The sequence below is a fragment of the Hemitrygon akajei genome, chromosome 1 (assembly GCF_048418815.1).
Source record: "Hemitrygon akajei chromosome 1, sHemAka1.3, whole genome shotgun sequence".
NCBI lineage: Eukaryota > Metazoa > Chordata > Chondrichthyes > Myliobatiformes > Dasyatidae > Hemitrygon > Hemitrygon akajei.
Genome location: NC_133124.1, coordinates 100,888,480 through 100,907,632, shown reverse-complemented (window position 1 = coordinate 100,907,632; position 19,153 = coordinate 100,888,480).

Here is a 19,153-nt window from a genome sequence, read left to right as displayed (position 1 = left end):
CAGCAATGACTGTGCCATGATTATTGGAAACATTGGTGCTCCACACTGTAATTCCTCATCTCCCTACTCTTAATTCCTGTAGCTCCCTGGTGTGCCTTCTACCTGATTGTATTACTATGTTGGGCCCAGATAGATTCTGAAATGTTGACACCCAGGATCTTGGAAGCTGCTCACCCTTTCCAATGCTGACCCTTCATAAATGGTGTGTGTTCCTACAGTTTTACCTCTCTGAAGTCCACGATCAGTTCCCTGGTCTCACTGATGTTCAGTGCAAGTTCGTTGTTGTGACATGACGCAACCAGCTGATCTATCACATGAATTTCATAAGAACTTTGCATCAGTCTTCACTGTGGAAGACATTAGCAATGCGCCAGAGGTCTGTGAGTGTCAGGGAGCAGGAGTGAGTGTCATTGCTATTGCAAAGGAAGAAGTGCTAGGCAAACTCAAAGGTCTTAAGGTGGACAAGTCACCTGGGCCAGATGGGCTACATCCCAGAGCTCTGAAAGCGGTGGCTGAAGAGATAATAGATGCAATGGTCATGATCTTTCATGAATCTCTTGATTCTGGCATAGTCCCGGAGGACTGTAAGATTATGTCACTCCACTCTTTAAGAAGAGAAGAAGGCAAAAGAAAGGAAGTTATAGGCCTGGTTCAGTGGATTGGAAAGTGTTGGAGTACATTATTAAGGACAAGGTTTCAGCGTACTTGGAGACTAATGTCAAAGTCAGCATGGTTTCTGTAAAGGGAAATCTTGCCTGACAAATCTGTCAGGAAGGAACAAACCAGGTGGACAAAGGAGAGACACTGGATGTCATTTACTTGGATTTTTAGAAGGCATTTGATAAGGTGCCACACATGAGGCTGCTTAACAATATAAAATCCCATGGTATTACAGGAAAGATACTGCCATGGATAGAGGAATGGCTGACAGGCAGGAAGCAGTGAGTGGGAATAAAGGGGGCCTTTTCTGGTTGGCTGCTGGTGACTAGTGGTGTTGTTCAGTGGTCAGTATTGGGACTGCTACTTTTCACATTGTTTGTTGATGATTTAGATAATGGAATTTTTGGCTTTGTGGTAAAATTAGCAAATGAGATGAAGATAGATGGACGGTAGGTAGTGCTGAGGAAGTAATATGATTGCAGAAAGACTTAGACAAATTGGGAGAATGGGTAAAAAAAAGTAGCAGATGGTATACGGTATTGGAAAATGTATGATAATGCATTTTGGTAAAAGGAACAAAAATGCAGACTATTATCTAAATGGGGATAAAATTCAAACATCTGATGTGCAAAGGGACTTAGGATTTCTCATGCAAGGCTCCCAGAAGGTTAATTTACTGGTTGAGTCTATGGTATAGAAGGAAAATGCAACATTGGCATTCAGTTCAAGGGGAATAGAATATAAAAGCAAGGAGATAATGCTGAGGTTTTATAAGACCATTTAGGTCAGGCTGCACTTGGAGAATTGTCAACAGATTTGGGCCCCATATTTCAGTAAGGATGTGCTGTCATTGGAGAGAGTCCAGGGGAGGTTCACAAGGATGATTCTGGGAATGAAGGGGTTAACATATGAGTAGCGTTTGGCAGCTTTGTGCCTGTACTCACTGGAATTTAGAAGAATGCGTGGGAATCTCATTGAAACCTACTGAATGCTGAAAGAACTAGATAAGATGGATGTGGAGAGGATGTTTCCTATGGTGGGGTTGTCCAGAACTAGAGGGCACAGCCTCAAAATTGAGAAACAACCCATTAGAATAGAGATAAGGAGGATTGTTTTAGCCAGAGTATAGTGAATCTGTGGAATGATCTGCCATAGATAGTGGGGCAGGCCAAGATGGTTGGCATATTTGAAGTGAAAATTGATAGTTTCATGTTTGGTCAGGACATCAAAGGTTATGGTGAGAAGGCAGGTGTATGGGTTGAGTGGGATCCAGGATAAGCCATGATGGAATGGCGGAGCAGAATCAATGGGCTGATGGCCTAATTCTGCTATTATGTTTTATGTCTAAATCTCACTCCTGTAAGCCTCCTGATCACCCTCTGATATTCTGCCAACAATAATTGTGTCATTGGTAAATTAATAGATACCATTGAACAGTGCCTGGCCACACATTCATGAGTGTAGAGAGAGGAGAGCAGTGGGTTAAGCATGTGTAGAGAGAGAGAGAGAGAGAGAGAGAGAGAGAGCAGTGGGTTAAGCATGAGTGTAGAGAGAGAGAGAGCAGTGGGTTAAGCATGTGTAGAGAGAGAGCAGTGGGTTAAGCATGAGTGTAGAGAGAGAGAGCAGTGGGTTAAGCATTTGTAGAGAGAGAGAGAGAGAGAGAGAGAGAGCAGTGGGTTAAGCATGTGTAGAGAGAGAGCAGTGGGTTAAGCAAGAGTGTAGAGAGAGAGAGAGCAGTGGGTTAAGCATGAGTAGAGAGAGGAGAGCAGTGGGTTAAGCATGAGTGTAGAGAGAGGATAGCAGTGGGTTAAGCATGAGTGTAGAGAGAGAGAGCAGTGGGTTAAGCATGAGTGTAGAGAGAGAGAGAGAGCAGTGGGTTAAGAATGAGTAGAGAGAGGAGAGCAGTGGGTTAAGCATGAGTGTAGAGAGAGAGCAGTGGGTTAAGCATGAATGTAGACAGAGAGAGAGAGAGAGAGAGACAGCAGTGGGTTAAGCATGAGTGTAGAGAGAGAGAGCAGTGGGTTAAGCATGAGGGTAGAGAGAGAGAGCAGTGGGTTAAGCATGAATGTAGAGAGAGAGAGAGAGAGCAGTGGGTTAAGCATGAGTGTAGAGAGAGAGAGCAGTGGGTTAAGCATGAGTGTAGAGAGAGAGAGCAGTGGGTTAAGCATGAGTGTAGAGAGAGAGAGAGAGAGCAGTGGGTTAAGCATGAATGTAGAGAGAGAGAGCAGTGGGTTAAGCATGAGTAGAGAGAGAGAGCAGTGGGTTAAGCATGAGGGTAGAGAGAGAGAGCAGTGGGTTAAGCATGAATGTAGAGAGAGAGTGAGAGCAGTGGGTTAAGCATGAGTGTAGAGAGAGAGAGCAGTGGGTTAAGCATGAGTGTAGAGAGAGAGAGCAGTGGGTTAAGCATGAGTGTAGAGAGAGAGAGAGCAGTGGGTTAAGCATGAGTAGAGAGAGGAGAGCAGCGGGTTAAGCATGAGTGTAGAGAGAGAGGAGAGCAGTGGGTTAAGCATGAGGGTAGAGAGAGAGAGCAGTGGGTTAAGCATGAGTGTAGAGAGAGAGAGAGAGACAGAGAGGAGAGCAGTGGGTTAAGCATGAGTGTAGAGAGAGAGGAGAGCAGTGGGTTAAGCATGAGTGTAGAGAGAGAGAGAGCAGTGGGTTAAGCATGAGTGTAGAGAGAGAGAGAGAGACAGAGAGAGAGCAGTGGGTTAAGCATGAGTGTAGAGAGAGAGAGAGAGAGAGCAGTGGGTTAAGCATGAGTGTAGAAAGAGAGAGAGAGAGAGAGAGAGAGCAGTGGGTTAAGCATGAGTAGAGAGAGGAGAGCAGTGGGTTAAGCATGAGTGTAGAGAGAGAGAGCAGTGGGTTAAGCATGAGTGTAGAGAGAGAGAGCAGTGGGTTAAGCATGAGTGTAGAGAGAGAAAGCGAGAGAGCAGTGGGTTAAGCATGAGTGTAGAGAGAGAGAGCAGTGGGTTAAGCATGAGTGTAGAGAGAGAGAGAGAGAGAGAGCAGTGGGTTAAGCATGAGTGTAGAGAGAGGAGAGCAGTGGGTTAAGCATGAGTAGAGTGAGAGAGAGCAGTGGGTTAAGCAGGAGTGTAGAGAGAGGAGAGCAGTGGGTTAAGCATGAGTAGAGAGAGAGAGCAGTGGGTTAAGCATGAGTGTAGAGAGAGAGAGCAGTGGGTTAAGCAGGAGTGTAGAGAGAGGAGAGCAGTGGGTTAAGCATGAGTAGAGTGAGAGAGAGCAGTGGGTTAAGCATGAGTGTAGAGAGAGAGAGAGCAGTGGGTTAAGCATGAGTGTAGAGAGAGAGAGAGCAGTGGGTTAAGCATGAGTGTAGAGAGAGAAAGAGCAGTGGGTTAAGCATGAGTGTAGAGAGAGAAAGAGCAGTGGGTTAAGCATGAGTGTAGAGAGAGAGAGCAGTGGGTTAAGCATGAGTGTAGAGAGAGAGAGCAGTGGGTTAAGCATGAGTGTAGAGAGAGAGAGAGAGAGAGAGAGCAGTGGGATAAGCATGAGTGTAGAGAGAGAGAGAGAGAACAGTGGGTTAAGCATGAGTGTAGAGAGAGAGCAGTGGGTTAAGCATGAGTGTAGAGAGAGAGCAGTGGGTTAAGCATGAGTGTAGAGAGAGGAGAGCAGTGGGTTAAGCATGAGTGTATAGAGAGAGAGAGCAGTGGGTTAAGCATGAGTGTAGAGAGAGAGAGCAGTGGGTTAAGCATGAGTGTAGAGAGAGAGAGAGCAGTGGGTTAAGCATGAGTAGAGAGAGAGAGCAGTGGGTTAAGCATGAGTGTAGAGAGAGAGAGGAGAGCAGTGGGTTAAGCATGAGTACAGAGAGAGAGCAGTGCATTAAGCATGAGTGTAGAGCGAGGAGAGCAGTGGGTTAAGCATGAGTAGAGAGAGAGAGCAGTGGGTTAAGCAAGAGTGTAGAGAGAGAGAGAGAGAGCAATCGGTTAAGCATGAGTGTAGAGAGAGAGAGAGAGCAGTGGGTTAAGCATGAGTGTAGAGAGAGAGAGAACAGTGGGTTAAGCATGAGTGTAGAGAGAGGGCAGTGGGTTAAGCATGAGTGTAGAGAGAGAGAGCACTGGGTTAAGCATGAGTGTAGAGAGAAATAGGAGAGCAGTGGGTTAAGCATGAGTGTAGAGAGAGAGAGAGCAGTGGGTTAAGCATGAGTGTAGAGAGAGAGAGAGCAGTGGGTTAAGCATGAGTGTAGAGAGAGAGAGCAGTGGGTTAAGCATGAGTGTAGAGAGAGAGAGTGAGAGAGAGAGCAGTGGGTTAAGCATGAGTGTAGAGAGAGAGAGAGAGAGAGCAGTGGGATAAGCATGAGTGTAGAGAGAGAGAGAGAGAGCAGTGGGTTAAGCATGAGTGTAGAGAGAGAGAGAGAGAGAGAGCAGTGGGTTAAGCATGAGTGTAGAGAGAGAGAGCAGTGGGATAAGCATGAGTGTAGAGAGAGAGCAGTGGGTTAAGCATGAGTGTAGAGAGAGAGCAGTGGGTTAAGCATGAGTGTAGAGAGAGAGCAGTGGGTTAAGCATGAGTGTAGAGAGAGAGAGCAGTGGGTTAAGCATGAGTGTAGAGAGAGAGAGCAGTGGGTTAAGCATGAGTGTAGAGAGAGAGAGAGCAGTGGGTTAAGCATGAGTAGAGAGAGAGAGCAGTGGGTTAAGCATGAGTGTAGAGAGAGAGAGGAGAGCAGTGGGTTAAGCATGAGTAGAGAGAGAGAGCAGTGGGTTAAGCAAGAGTGTAGAGAAAGAGAGAGAGAGCAGTCGGTTAAGCATGAGTGTAGAGAGAGAGGAGAGCAGTGGGATAAGCATGTGTAGAGAGAGAGCAGTGGGTTAAGCAAGAGTGTAGAGAGAGAGAGAGCAGTGGGTTAAGCATGAGTACAGAGAGGAGAGCAGTGGGTTAAGCATGAGTGTAGAGAGAGGATAGCAGTGGGTTAAGCATGAGTGTATAGAGAGAGAGAGCAGTGGGTTAAGCATGAGTGTAGAGAGAGAGAGGAGAGCAGTGGGTTAAGCATGAGTGTAGAGAGAGAGAGAGAGCAGTGGGTTAAGAATGAGTAGAGAGAGGAGAGCAGTGGGTTAAGCATGAGTGTAGAGAGAGAGAGCAGTGGGTTAAGCATGAGTGTGGAGAGAGAGAGAGCAGTGGATTAAGCATGAGTGTAGAGAGAGAGAGAGAGCAGTGGGTTAAGAATGAGTGTAGAGAGAGAGAGAGCAGTGGGTTAAGCATGAGTGTAGAGAGAGAGAGAGCAGTGGGTTAAGAATGAGTAGAGAGAGGAGAGCAGTGGGTTAAGCATGAGTGTAGAGAGAGAGAGCAGTGGGTTAAGCATGAGTGTAGAGAGAGAGAGCAGTGGGTTAAGATTGAGTGTAGAGAGAGAGAGAGAGCAGTGGGTTAAGAATGAGTAGAGAGAGGAGAGCAGTGCGTTAAGCATGATTGTAGAGAGAGAGAGCAGTGGGTTAAGCATGTGTAGAGAGAGAGAGAGAGAGAGAGCAATGGGTTAAGCATGAGTGTAGAGAGAGAGCAGTGGGTTAAGCATGAATGTAGACAGAGAGAGAGAGAGACAGCAGTGGGTTAAGCATGAGTGTAGAGAGAGAGAGCAGTGGGTTAAGCATGAGTGTAGAGAGAGAGAGCAGTGGGTTAAGCATGAGTGTAGAGAGAGAGAGAGAGAGCAGTGGGTTAAGCATGAATGTAGAGAGAGAGAGCAGTCGGTTAAGCATGAGTAGAGAGAGAGAGCAGTGGGTTAAGCATGAGGGTAGAGAGAGAGAGCAGTCGGTTAAGCATGAGTAGAGAGAGAGAGCAGTGGGTTAAGCATGAGGGTAGAGAGAGAGAGCAGTGGGTTAAGCATGAATGTAGAGAGAGAGAGAGAGCAGTGGTTTAAGCATGAGTGTAGAGAGAGAGAGCATTGGGTTAAGCATGAGTGTAGAGAGAGAGAGAGCAGTGGGTTAAGCATGAGTAGAGAGAGGAGAGCAGCGGGTTAAGCATGAGTGTAGAGAGAGAGGAGAGCAGTGCGTTAAGCATGAGTGTAGAGAGAGAGAGAGCAGTGGGTTAAGCATGAGTGTAGAGAGAGAGAGAGACAGAGAGAGAGCAGTGGGTTAAGCATGAGTGTAGAGAGAGAGAGAGAGAGCAGTGGGTTAAGCATGAGTGTAGAAAGAGAGAGAGAGAGAGAGCAGTGGGTTAAGCATGAGTGTAGAGAGAGAGAGCAGTGGGTTAAGCATGAGTGTAGAGAGAGAAAGCGAGAGAGCAGTGGGTTAAGCATGAGTGTAGAGAGAGAGAGCAGTGGGTTAAGAATGAGTGTAGAGAGAGAGAGAGAGAGAGAGCAGTGGGTTAAGCATGAGTGTAGAGAGAGGAGAGCAGTGGGTTAAGCATGAGTAGAGTGAGAGAGAGCAGTGGGTTAAGCAGGAGTGTAGAGAGAGGAGAGCAGTGGTTTAAGCATGAGTAGAGAGAGAGAGAGCAGTGGGTTAAGCATGAGTGTAGAGAGAGAGAGCAGTGGGTTAAGCAGGAGTGTAGAGAGAGGAGAGCAGTGGGTTAAGCATGAGTAGAGTGAGAGAGAGCAGTGGGTTAAGCATGAGTGTAGAGAGAGAGAGCAGTGGGTTAAGCATGAGTGTAGAGAGAGAGAGCAGTGGGTTAAGCATGAGTGTAGAGAGAGAGAGCAGTGGGTTAAGCATGAGTGTAGAGAGAGAGAGCAGTGGGTTAAGCATGAGTGTAGAGAGTGAGAGTGAGAGAGAGAGCAGTGGGTTAAGCATGAGTGTAGAGAGAGAGAGAGAGAGAGAGAGAGAGAGCAGTGGGATAAGCATGAGTGTAGAGAGAGAGAGAGAACAGTGGGTTAAGCATGAGTGTAGAGAGAGAGCAGTGGGTTAAGCATGAGTGTAGAGAGAGAGCAGTGGGTTAAGCATGAGTGTAGAGAGAGGAGAGCAGTGGGTTAAGCATGAGTGTATAGAGAGAGAGAGAGAGCAGTGGGTTAAGCATGAGTGTAGAGAGAGAGAGCAGTGGGTTAAGCATGAGTGTAGAGAGAGAGCAGTGGGTTAAGCATGAGTGTAGAGAGAGAGAGCAGTGGGTTAAGGATGAGTGTAGTGAGAGAGAGCAGTGGGTTAAGCATGAGTGTAGAGAGAGAGAGAGCAGCGGGTTAAGCATGAGTAGAGAGAGAGAGCAGTGGGTTAAGCATGAGTGTAGAGAGAGAGAGGAGAGCAGTGGGTTAAGCATGAGTAGAGAGAGAGAGCAGTGCATTAAGCATGAGTGTAGAGCGAGGAGAGCAGTGGGTTAAGCATGAGTAGAGAGAGAGAGCAGTGGGTTAAGCATGAGTGTAGTGAGAGAGAGCAGTGGGTTAAGCATGAGTGTAGAGAGAGAGAGCAGTGGGTTAAGCATGAGTAGAGAGAGAGAGCAGTGGGTTAAGCATGAGTGTAGTGAGAGAGAGCAGAGGGTTAAGCATGAGTGTAGAGAGAGAGAGCAGTGGGTTAAGCATGAGTGTAGAGAGAGAGAGAGCAGTGGGTTAAGCATGAGTGTAGAGAGAGAGAGAGAGCAGTGGGTTAAGCATGAGTGTAGAGAGAGTGAGGAGAGCAGTGGGTTAAGCATGAGTGTAGAGAGAGAGAGAGAGAGCAGTGGGTTAAGCATGAGTGTAGAGAGAGGAGAGCAGTGGGTTAAGCATGAGTAGAGAGAGAGAGAGCAGTGGGTTAAGCATGAGTGTGTAGAGAGAAGGAGAGAGAGCAGTGGGTTAAGCATGAGTGTAGAGAGAGAGAGCAGTGGGTTAAGCATGAGTGTAGAGAGAGAGAGAGCAGTGGGTTAGGCATGAGTGTAGAGAGAGAGAGCAGTGGGTTAAGCATGAGTGTAGAGAGAGAGAGAGAGTGAGAGCAGTGGGTTAAGCATGAGTGTAGAGAGAGAGAGAGAGAGAGAGAGAGAGAGAGCAGTGGGTTAAGCATGAGTGTGTAGAGAGAAGGAGAGAGAGCAGTGGGTTAAGCATGAGTGTAGAGAGGGAGAGCAGTGGGTTAAGCATGAGCGTAGAGAGAGAGAGAGAGCAGTGGGTTAAGCATGAGCGTAGAGAGAGAGAGAGAGCAGTGGGTTAAGCATGAGTGTAGAGAGAGGAGAGCAGTGGGTTAAGCATGAGTGTAGAGAGAGGAGAGCAGTGGGTTAAGCATGAGTAGAGAGAGAGCAGTGGGTTAAGCATGAGTGTAGAGAGAGAGAGAGAGTGAGAGCAGTGGGTTAAGCATGAGTGTAGAGAGAGAGAGAGAGAGAGAGAGAGCAGTGGGTTAAGCATGAGTGTAGAGAGAGAGAGCAGTGGGTTAAGCATGAGTGTAGAGAGAGGAGAGCAGTGGGTTAAGCATGAGTAGAGAGAGAGAGCAGTGGGTTAAGCATGAGTGTAGAGAGAGGAGAGCAGTGGGTTAAGCATGAGTGTAGAGAGAGATCAGTGGGTTAAGCATGAGTGTATAGAGAGAGAGAGAGAGAGCAGTGGGTTAAGCATGAGTGTAGAGAGAGAGAGTGAGAGCAGTGGGTTAAGCATGAGTGTAGAGATAGAGAGAGCAGTGGGTTAAGCATGAGTGTAGAGAGAGAGAGAGAGAGCAGTGGGTTAAGCATGAGTGTAGAGAGAGAGAGAGCAGTGGGTTAAGCATGAGTGTAGAGAGAGGAGAGCAGTGGGTTAAGCATGAGTAGAGAGAGAGAGCAGTGGGTTAAGCATGAGTGTAGAGAGAGGAGAGCAGTGGGTTAAGCATGAGTAGAGAGAGAGAGAGCAGTGGGTTAAGCATGAGTGTAGAGAGAGAGAGAGAGCAGTGGGTTAAGCATGTGTAGAGAGAGGAGAGCAGTGGGTTAAGCATGAGTAGAGAGAGAGAGCAGTGGGTTAAGCATGAGTGTATAGAGAGAGAGAGAGAGCAGTGGGTTAAGCATGAGTGTAGAGAGAGGAGAGCAGTGGGTTAAGCATGAGTAGAGAGAGGAGAGCAGTGGGTTAAGCATGAGTGTAGAGAGAGAGAGCAGTGGGTTAAGCATGAGTGTAGAGAGAGTGAGAGCAGTGGGTTAAGCATGAGTGTAGAGAGAGAGAGCAGTGGGTTAAACATGAGTAGATAGAGGAGAGCAGTGGGTTAAGCATGAGTAGAGAGAGAGAGCAGTGGGTTAAGCATGAGTGTAGACAGAGAGAGAGAGAGAGCAGTGGGTTAAGCATGAGTGTAGAGAGAGAGAGGAAAGCAGTGGGTTAAGCATGAGTGTAGAGAGAGAGAGAACAGTGGGTTAAGCATGAGTGTAGAGAGAGGGCAGTGGGTTAAGCATGAGTGTAGAGAGAGAGAGCAGTGGGTTAAGCATGAGTGTAGAGAGAAATAGGAGAGCAGTGGGTTAAGCATGAGTGTATAGAGAGAGAGAGAGAGAGCAGTGGGTTAAGCATGAGTGTAGAGAGAGAGAGTGAGAGCAGTGGGTTAAGCATGAGTGTAGAGATAGAGAGAGCAGTGGGTTAAGCATGAGTGTAGAGAGAGAGAGAGAGAGCAGTGGGTTAAGCATGAGTGTAGAGAGAGAGAGCAGTGGGTTAAGCATGAGTGTAGAGAGAGAGAGTGAGAGCAGTGGGTTAAGCATGAGTGTAGAGAGAGAGAGAGCAGTGGGTTAAGCATGAGTGTAGAGAGAGGAGAGCAGTGGGTTAAGCATGAGTAGAGAGAGAGAGCAGTGGGTTAAGCATGAGTGTAGAGAGAGGAGAGCAGTGGGTTAAGCATGAGTAGAGAGAGAGAGAGCAGTGGGTTAAGCATGAGTGTAGAGAGAGAGAGAGAGCAGTGGGTTAAGCATGTGTAGAGAGAGGAGAGCAGTGGGTTAAGCATGAGTAGAGAGAGAGAGCAGTGGGTTAAGCATGAGTGTATAGAGAGAGAGAGAGAGCAGTGGGTTAAGCATGAGTGTAGAGAGAGGAGAGCAGTGGGTTAAGCATGAGTAGAGAGAGGAGAGCAGTGGGTTAAGCATGAGTGTAGAGAGAGAGAGCAGTGGGTTAAGCATGAGTGTAGAGAGAGTGAGAGCAGTGGGTTAAGCATGAGTGTAGAGAGAGAGAGCAGTGGGTTAAACATGAGTAGATAGAGGAGAGCAGTGGGTTAAGCATGAGTAGAGAGAGAGAGCAGTGGGTTAAGCATGAGTGTAGACAGAGAGAGAGAGAGAGCAGTGGGTTAAGCATGAGTGTAGAGAGAGAGAGGAAAGCAGTGGGTTAAGCATGAGTGTAGAGAGAGAGAGAACAGTGGGTTAAGCATGAGTGTATAGAGAGAGAGAGCGAGAGAGAGCAGTGGGTAAAGCATGAGTGTAGAGAGAGAGAGCAGTGGGTTAAGCATGAGTGTAGAGAGAGAGAGCAGTGGGTTAAGCATGAGTGTAGAGTGAGAGAGCAGTGGGTCAAGCATGAGTGTAGAAAGAGAGAGCAGTGGGTTAAGCATGAGTGTAGAGAGAGAGAGGAGAGCATTGGGTTAAGCATGAGTATAGAGAGAGGAGAGCAGTGGGTTAAGCATGAGTAGAGAGAGAGCAGTGGGTTAAGCATGAGTGTAGAGAGAGAGAGAGAGCAGTGGGTTAAGCATGAGTGTAGAGAGAGGAGAGCAGTGGGTTAAGCATGAGTAGAGAGAGAGAGCAGTGGGTTAAGCATGAGTAGAGAGAGGAGAGCAGTGGGTTAAGCATGAGTAGAGAGAGAGAGAGGGAGAGCAGTGGGTTAAGCATGAGTGTAGAGAGAGAGAGAGGGAGAGCAGTGGGTTAAGCATGAGTGTAGAGAGAGAGAGCAGTGGGTTAAGCATGAGTGTAGAGAGAGAGAGAGAGAGTGAGAGCAGTGGGTTAAGCATGAGTAGAGAGAGGAGAGCAGTGGGTTAAGCATGAGTGTAGAGAGAGAGAGCAGTGGGTTAAGCATGAGTGTAGAGAGAGTGAGAGCAGTGGGTTAAGCATGAGTGTAGAGAGAGAGAGAGAGAGCAGTGGGTTAAGCATGAGTAGAGAGAGGAGAGCAGTGGGTTAAGCATGAGTAGAGACAGAGAGCAGTGCGTTAAGCATGAGTGTAGAGAGAGAGAGAGAGAGAGAGAGAGAGCAGTGGGTTAAGCATAAGTGTAGAGAGAGAGAGGAAAGCAGTGGGTTAAGCATGAGTGTAGAGAGAGAGAGAGAGCAGTGGGTTAAGCTTGAGTGTAGAGAGAGGAGAGCAATGGGTTAAGCATGAGTGTATAGAGAGAGAGAGAGAGAGAGAGCAGTGGGTAAAGCATGAGTGTAGAGAGAGAGAGCAGTGGGTTAAGCATGAGTGTAGAGAGAGAGAGCAGTGGGTTAAGCATGAGTGTAGAGTGAGAGAGCAGTGGGTCAAGCATGAGTGTAGAAAGAGAGAGCAGTGGGTTAAGCATGAGTGTAGAGAGAGAGAGGAGAGCATTGGGTTAAGCATGAGTATAGAGAGAGGAGAGCAGTGGGTTAAGCATGAGTAGAGAGAGAGCAGTGGGTTAAGCATGAGTGTAGAGAGAGAGAGAGAGCAGTGGGTTAAGCATGAGTGTAGAGAGAGGAGAGCAGTGGGTTAAGCATGAGTAGAGAGAGAGAGCAGTGGGTTAAGCATGAGTGTAGAGAGAGAGAGAGAGTGAGAGCAGTGGGTTAAGCATGAGTGTAGAGAGAGAGAGAGGGAGAGCAGTGGGTTAAGCATGAGTGTAGAGAGAGTGAGAGCAGTGGGTTAAGCATGAGTGTAGAGAGAGAGAGAGAGAGCAGTGGGTTAAGCATGAGTAGAGAGAGGAGAGCAGTGGGTTAAGCATGAGTAGAGAGAGAGAGCAGTGGGTTAAGCATGAGTGTAGAGAGAGAGAGAGAGCAGTGGGTTAAGAATGAGTGTAGAGAGAGAGAGAGCAGTGGGTTAAGCATGAGTGTAGAGAGAGAGAGCAGTGGGTTAAGCATGAGTGTAGAGAGAGAGAGAGAGAGTGAGAGCAGTGGGTTAAGCATGAGTAGAGAGAGGAGAGCAGTGGGTTAAGCATGAGTGTAGAGAGAGAGAGCAGTGGGTTAAGCATGAGTGTAGAGAGAGTGAGAGCAGTGGGTTAAGCATGAGTGTAGAGAGAGAGAGAGAGAGCAGTGGGTTAAGCATGAGTAGAGAGAGGAAAGCAGTGGGTTAAGCATGAGTGTAGAGAGAGAGAGAGAGAGCAGTGGGTTAAGCATGAGTGTAGAGAGAGAGAGCAGTGGGTTAAGCATGAGTGTAGAGAGAAATAGGAGAGCAGTGGGTTAAGCATGAGTGTAGAGATAGAGAGAGAGAGAGAGGGGGGGGAGAGAGAGAGTGAGCAGTGGGTTAAGCATGAGTGTAGAGAGAGAGAGAGAGAGCAGTGGGTTAAGTATGAGTAGAGAGAGAGAGCAGTGGGTTAAGCATGAGTGTAGAGAGAGAGAGGAGAGCAGTGGGTTAAGCATGAGTAGAGAGAGAGAGCAGTGCATTAAGCATGAGTGTAGAGCGAGGAGAGCAGTGGGTTAAGCATGAGTAGAGAGAGAGAGCAGTGGGTTAAGCATGAGTGTAGTGAGAGAGAGCAGTGGGTTAAGCATGAGTGTAGAGAGAGAGAGCAGTGGGTTAAGCATGAGTAGAGAGAGAGAGCAGTGGGTTAAGCATGAGTGTAGTGAGAGAGAGCAGTGGGTTAAGCATGAGTGTAGAGAGAGAGAGCAGTGGGTTAAGCATGAGTGTAGAGAGAGAGAGAGCAGTGGGTTAAGCATGAGTGTGCAGAGAGAGAGAGAGAGCAGTGGGTTAAGCATGAGTGTAGAGAGAGTGAGGAGAGCAGTGGGTTAAGCATGAGTGTAGAGAGAGAGAGAGAGAGCAGTGGGTTAAGCATGAGTGTAGAGAGAGGAGAGCAGTGGGTTAAGCATGAGTAGAGAGAGAGAGAGCAGTGGGTTAAGCATGAGTGTGTAGAGAGAAGGAGAGAGAGCAGTGGGTTAAGCATGAGTGTAGAGAGAGAGAGCAGTGGGTTAAGCATGAGTGTAGAGAGAGAGAGAGCAGTGGGTTAGGCATGAGTGTAGAGAGAGAGAGCAGTGGGTTAAGCATGAGTGTAGAGAGAGAGAGAGAGTGAGAGCAGTGGGTTAAGCATGAGTGTAGAGAGAGAGAGAGAGAGCAGTGGGTTAAGCATGAGTGTGTAGAGAGAAGGAGAGAGAGCAGTGGGTTAAGCATGAGTGTAGAGAGGGAGAGCAGTGGGTTAAGCATGAGCGTAGAGAGAGAGAGAGAGCAGTGGGTTAAGCATGAGCGTAGAGAGAGAGAGAGAGCAGTGGGTTAAGCATGAGTGTAGAGAGAGGAGAGCAGTGGGTTAAGCATGAGTGTAGAGAGAGGAGAGCAGTGGGTTAAGCATGAGTAGAGAGAGAGCAGTGGGTTAAGCATGAGTGTAGAGAGAGAGAGAGAGTGAGAGCAGTGGGTTAAGCATGAGTGTAGAGAGAGAGAGAGAGAGAGAGAGCAGTGGGTTAAGCATGAGTGTAGAGAGAGAGAGCAGTGGGTTAAGCATGAGTGTAGAGAGAGGAGAGCAGTGGGTTAAGCATGAGTAGAGAGAGAGAGCAGTGGGTTAAGCATGAGTGTAGAGAGAGGAGAGCAGTGGGTTAAGCATGAGTGTAGAGAGAGATCAGTGGGTTAAGCATGAGTGTATAGAGAGAGAGAGAGAGAGCAGTGGGTTAAGCATGAGTGTAGAGAGAGAGAGTGAGAGCAGTGGGTTAAGCATGAGTGTAGAGATAGAGAGAGCAGTGGGTTAAGCATGAGTGTAGAGAGAGAGAGAGAGAGCAGTGGGTTAAGCATGAGTGTAGAGAGAGAGAGCAGTGGGTTAAGCATGAGTGTAGAGAGAGAGAGTGAGAGCAGTGGGTTAAGCATGAGTGTAGAGAGAGAGAGAGCAGTGGGTTAAGCATGAGTGTAGAGAGAGGAGAGCAGTGGGTTAAGCATGAGTAGAGAGAGAGAGCAGTGGGTTAAGCATGAGTGTAGAGAGAGGAGAGCAGTGGGTTAAGCATGAGTAGAGAGAGAGAGAGCAGTGGGTTAAGCATGAGTGTAGAGAGAGAGAGAGAGCAGTGGGTTAAGCATGTGTAGAGAGAGGAGAGCAGTGGGTTAAGCATGAGTAGAGAGAGAGAGCAGTGGGTTAAGCATGAGTGTATAGAGAGAGAGAGAGAGAGAGCAGTGGGTTAAGCATGAGTGTAGAGAGAGGAGAGCAGTGGGTTAAGCATGAGTAGAGAGAGGAGAGCAGTGGGTTAAGCATGAGTGTAGAGAGAGTGAGAGCAGTGGGTTAAGCATGAGTGTAGAGAGAGAGAGCAGTGGGTTAAACATGAGTAGATAGAGGAGAGCAGTGGGTTAAGCATGAGTAGAGAGAGAGAGCAGTGGGTTAAGCATGAGTGTAGACAGAGAGAGAGAGAGAGCAGTGGGTTAAGCATGAGTGTAGAGAGAGAGAGGAAAGCAGTGGGTTAAGCATGAGTGTAGAGAGAGAGAGAACAGTGGGTTAAGCATGAGTGTAGAGAGAGGGCAGTGGGTTAAGCATGAGTGTAGAGAGAGAGCAGTGGGTTAAGCATGAGTGTAGAGAGAAATAGGAGAGCAGTGGGTTAAGCATGAGTGTAGAGATAGAGAGAGAGAGAGAGCAGTGGGTTAAGCATGTGTAGAGAGAGGAGAGCAGTGGGTTAAGCATGAGTAGAGTGAGAGAGAGCAGTGTGTTAAGCATGAGTGTAGAGAGAGAGAGTGAGAGCAGTGGGTTAAGCATGAGTGTAGAGAGAGAGAGAGCAGTGGGTTAAGCATGAGTGTAGAGGGAGAGAGCAGTGGGTTAAGCATGAGTGTAGAGAGAGAGAGAGAACAGTGGGTTAAGCATGAGTGTAGAGAGAGAGAGAGAGAGCAGTGGGTTAAGCTTGAGTGTAGAGAGAGGAGAGCAATGGGTTAAGCATGAGTGTATAGACAGAGAGAGAGAGAGAGCAGTGGGTAAAGCATGAGTGTAGAGAGAGAGAGCAGTGGGTTAAGCATGAGTGTAGAGAGAGAGAGCAGTGGGTTAAGCATGAGTGTAGAGTGAGAGAGCAGTGGGTCAAGCATGAGTGTAGAAAGAGAGAGCAGTGGGTTAAGCATGAGTTTAGAGAGAGAGAGGAGAGCATTGGGTTAAGCATGAGTATAGAGAGAGGAGAGCAGTGGGTTAAGCATGAGTAGAGAGAGAGAGCAGTGGGTTAAGCATGAGTGTAGAGAGAGAGAGAGAGCAGTGGGTTAAGCATGAGTGTAGAGAGAGGAGAGCAGTGGGTTAAGCATGAGTAGAGAGAGAGAGCAGTGGGTTAAGCATGAGTGTAGAGAGAGAGAGAGAGTGAGAGCAGTGGGTTAAGCATGAGTGTAGAGAGAGAGAGAGAGGGAGAGCAGTGGGTTAAGCATGAGTGTAGAGAGAGAGAGCAGTGGGTTAAGCATGAGTGTAGAGAGAGAGAGAGAGAGTGAGAGCAGTGGGTTAAGCATGAGTAGAGAGAGGAGAGCAGTGGGTTAAGCATGAGTGTAGAGAGAGTGAGAGCAGTGGGTTAAGCATGAGTGTAGAGAGAGAGAGAGAGAGCAGTGGGTTAAGCATGAGTAGAGAGAGGAGAGCAGTGGGTTAAGCATGAGTGTAGAGAGAGGAGAGCAGTGGGTTAAGCATGAGTGTAGAGAGAGAGAGAGAGAGAGAGAGCAGTGGGTTAAGCATGAGTGTAGAGAGAGAGAGGAGAGCAGTGGGTTAAGCATGAGTGTAGAGAGAGAGAGAGAGAGCAGTGGGTTAAGCAGGAGTGTAGAGAGAGGAGAGCAGTGGGTTAAGCATGAGTGTAGAGAGAGAGAGAGAGAGAGAGAGCAGTGGGTTAAGCATAAGTGTAGAGAGAGAGAGAGAGAGAGAGAGCAGTGGGTTAAGCATGAGTGTAGAGAGAGAGAGAGAGACAGAGAGCAGTGCATTAAGCATGAGTGTAGAGAGAGAGAGAGAGAGAGAGAGCAGTGGGTTAAGCATAAGTGTAGAGAGAGAGAGGAAAGCAGTGGGTTAAGCATGAGTGTAGAGAGAGAGAGAGAGAGAGCAGTGGGTTAAGCATAAGTGTAGAGAGAGAGAGGAAAGCAGTGGGTTAAGCATGAGTGTAGAGAGAGAGAGAGAGAGCAGTGGGTTAAGCTTGAGTGTAGAGAGAGGAGAGCAATGGGTTAAGCATGAGTGTATAGAGAGAGAGAGAGAGAGAGAGAGCAGTGGGTAAAGCATGAGTGTAGAGAGAGAGAGCAGTGGGTTAAGCATGAGTGTAGAGAGAGAGAGCAGTGGGTTAAGCATGAGTGTAGAGTGAGAGAGCAGTGGGTCAAGCATGAGTGTAGAAAGAGAGAGCAGTGGGTTAAGCATGAGTGTAGAGAGAGAGAGGAGAGCATTGGGTTAAGCATGAGTATAGAGAGAGGAGAGCAGTGGGTTAAGCATGAGTAGAGAGAGAGAGCAGTGGGTTAAGCATGAGTGTAGAGAGAGAGAGAGAGCAGTGGGTTAAGCATGAGTGTAGAGAGAGGAGAGCAGTGGGTTAAGCATGAGTAGAGAGAGAGAGCAGTGGGTTAAGCATGAGTGTAGAGAGAGAGAGAGAGTGAGAGCAGTGGGTTAAGCATGAGTGTAGAGAGAGAGAGAGAGGGAGAGCAGTGGGTTAAGCATGAGTGTAGAGAGAGAGAGCAGTGGGTTAAGCATGAGTGTAGAGAGAGAGAGAGAGAGTGAGAGCAGTGGGTTAAGCATGAGTAGAGAGAGGAGAGCAGTGGGTTAAGCATGAGTGTAGAGAGAGAGAGCAGTGGGTTAAGCATGAGTGTAGAGAGAGTGAGAGCAGTGGGTTAAGCATGAGTGTAGAGAGAGAGAGAGAGAGCAGTGGGTTAAGCATGAGTAGAGAGAGGAGAGCAGTGGGTTAAGCATGAGTAGAGACAGAGAGCAGTGCGTTAAGCATGAGTGTAGAGAGAGAGAGAGAGAGAGAGAGAGCAGTGGGTTAAGCATAAGTGTAGAGAGAGAGAGGAAAGCAGTGGGTTAAGCATGAGTGTAGAGAGAGAGAGAGCAGTGGGTTAAGCATGAGTGTAGAGAGAGAGAGCAGTGGGTTAAGCATGAGTGTAGAGAGAAATAGGAGAGCAGTGGGTTAAGCATGAGTGTAGAGATAGAGAGAGAGAGAGAGGGGGGGGAGAGAGAGAGTGAGCAGTGGGTTAAGCATGAGTGTAGAGAGAGGAGAGCAGTGGGTTAAGCATGAGTAGAGTGAGAGAGCAGTGGGTTAAGCATGAGTGTAGAGAGAGAGAGCAGTGGGTTAAGCATGAGTGTAGAGAGAGAGAGAGCAGTGGGTTAAGCATGAGTAGAGTGAGAGAGAGCAGTGGGTTAAGCATGAGTGTAGAGAGAGAGAGCAGTGGGTTAAGCATGAGTGTAGAGAGAGAGGAGAGCAGTGGGTTAAGCATGAGTAGAGTGAGAGAGAGCAGTGGGTTAAGCATGTGTGTAGAGAGAGAGAGCAGTGGGTTAAGCATGAGTGTAGAGAGAGAGAGAGAACAGTGGGTTAAGCATGAGTGTAGAGAGAGAGAGAGAGAGCAGTGGATTAAGCTTGAGTGTAGAGAGAGGAGAGCAATGGGTTAAGCATGAGTGTATAGAGAGAGAGGGAGAGAGAGCAGTGGGTTAAGCATGAGTGTAGAGAGAGAGAGAGCAGTGGGTTAAGCATGAGTGTAGAGAGAGAGAGCAGTGGGTTAAGCATGAGTGTAGAGTGAGAGAGCAGTGGGTCAAGCATGAGTTTAGAAAGAGAGAGAGAGAGAGCAGTGGGTTAAGCATGAGTAGAGAGAGAGAGCAGTGGGTTAAGCATGAGTGTAGAGAGAGAGAGGAGAGCAGTGGGTTAAGCATGAGTGTAGAGAGAGGAGAGCAGTGGGTTAAGCATGAGTAGAGAGAGAGAGAGCAGTGGGTTAAGCATGAGTGTAGAGAGAGAGAGAGAGAGAGAGAGAGCAGTGGGTTAAGCATGAGTGTAGAGAGAGAGAGCAGTGGGTTAAGCATGAGTGTAGAGAGAGAGAGAGAGTGAGAGCAGTGGGTTAAGCATGAGTGTAGAGAGAGAGAGAGAGAGCAGTGGGTTAAGAATGAGTAGAGAGAGGAGAGCAGTGGGTTAAGCATGAGTGTAGAGAGAGAGAGCAGTGGGTTAAGCATGAGTGTAGAGAGAGAGCAGTGGGTTAAGATTGAGTGTAGAGAGAGAGAGAGAGAGCGAGAGAGAGCAGTGGGTTAAGCATGAGTAGACTGAGAGAGAGCAGTGGGTTAAGCATGAGTGTAGAGAGAGAGCAGTGGGTTAAGCATGAGTGTAGAGAGAGAGGAGAGCAGTGGGTTAAGCATGAGTAGAGTGAGAGAGAGCAGTGGGTTAAGCATGTGTGTAGAGAGAGAGAGCAGTGGGTTAAGCATGAGTGTAGAGAGAGAGAGAGAACAGTGGGTTAAGCATGAGTGTAGAGAGAGAGAGAGAGAGAGCAGTGGGTTAAGCATGAGTGTAGAGAGAGAGAGAGCAGTGGGTTAAGCATGAGTGTAGAGAGAAGGCAGTGGGTTAAGCATGAGTGTAGAGAGAGAGAGCAGTGGGTTAAGCATGAGTGCAGAGAGAAATAGGAGAGCAGTGGGTTAAGCATGAGTGTAGAGATAGAGAGAGAGAGAGAGCAGTGGGTTAAGCATGTGTAGAGAGAGGA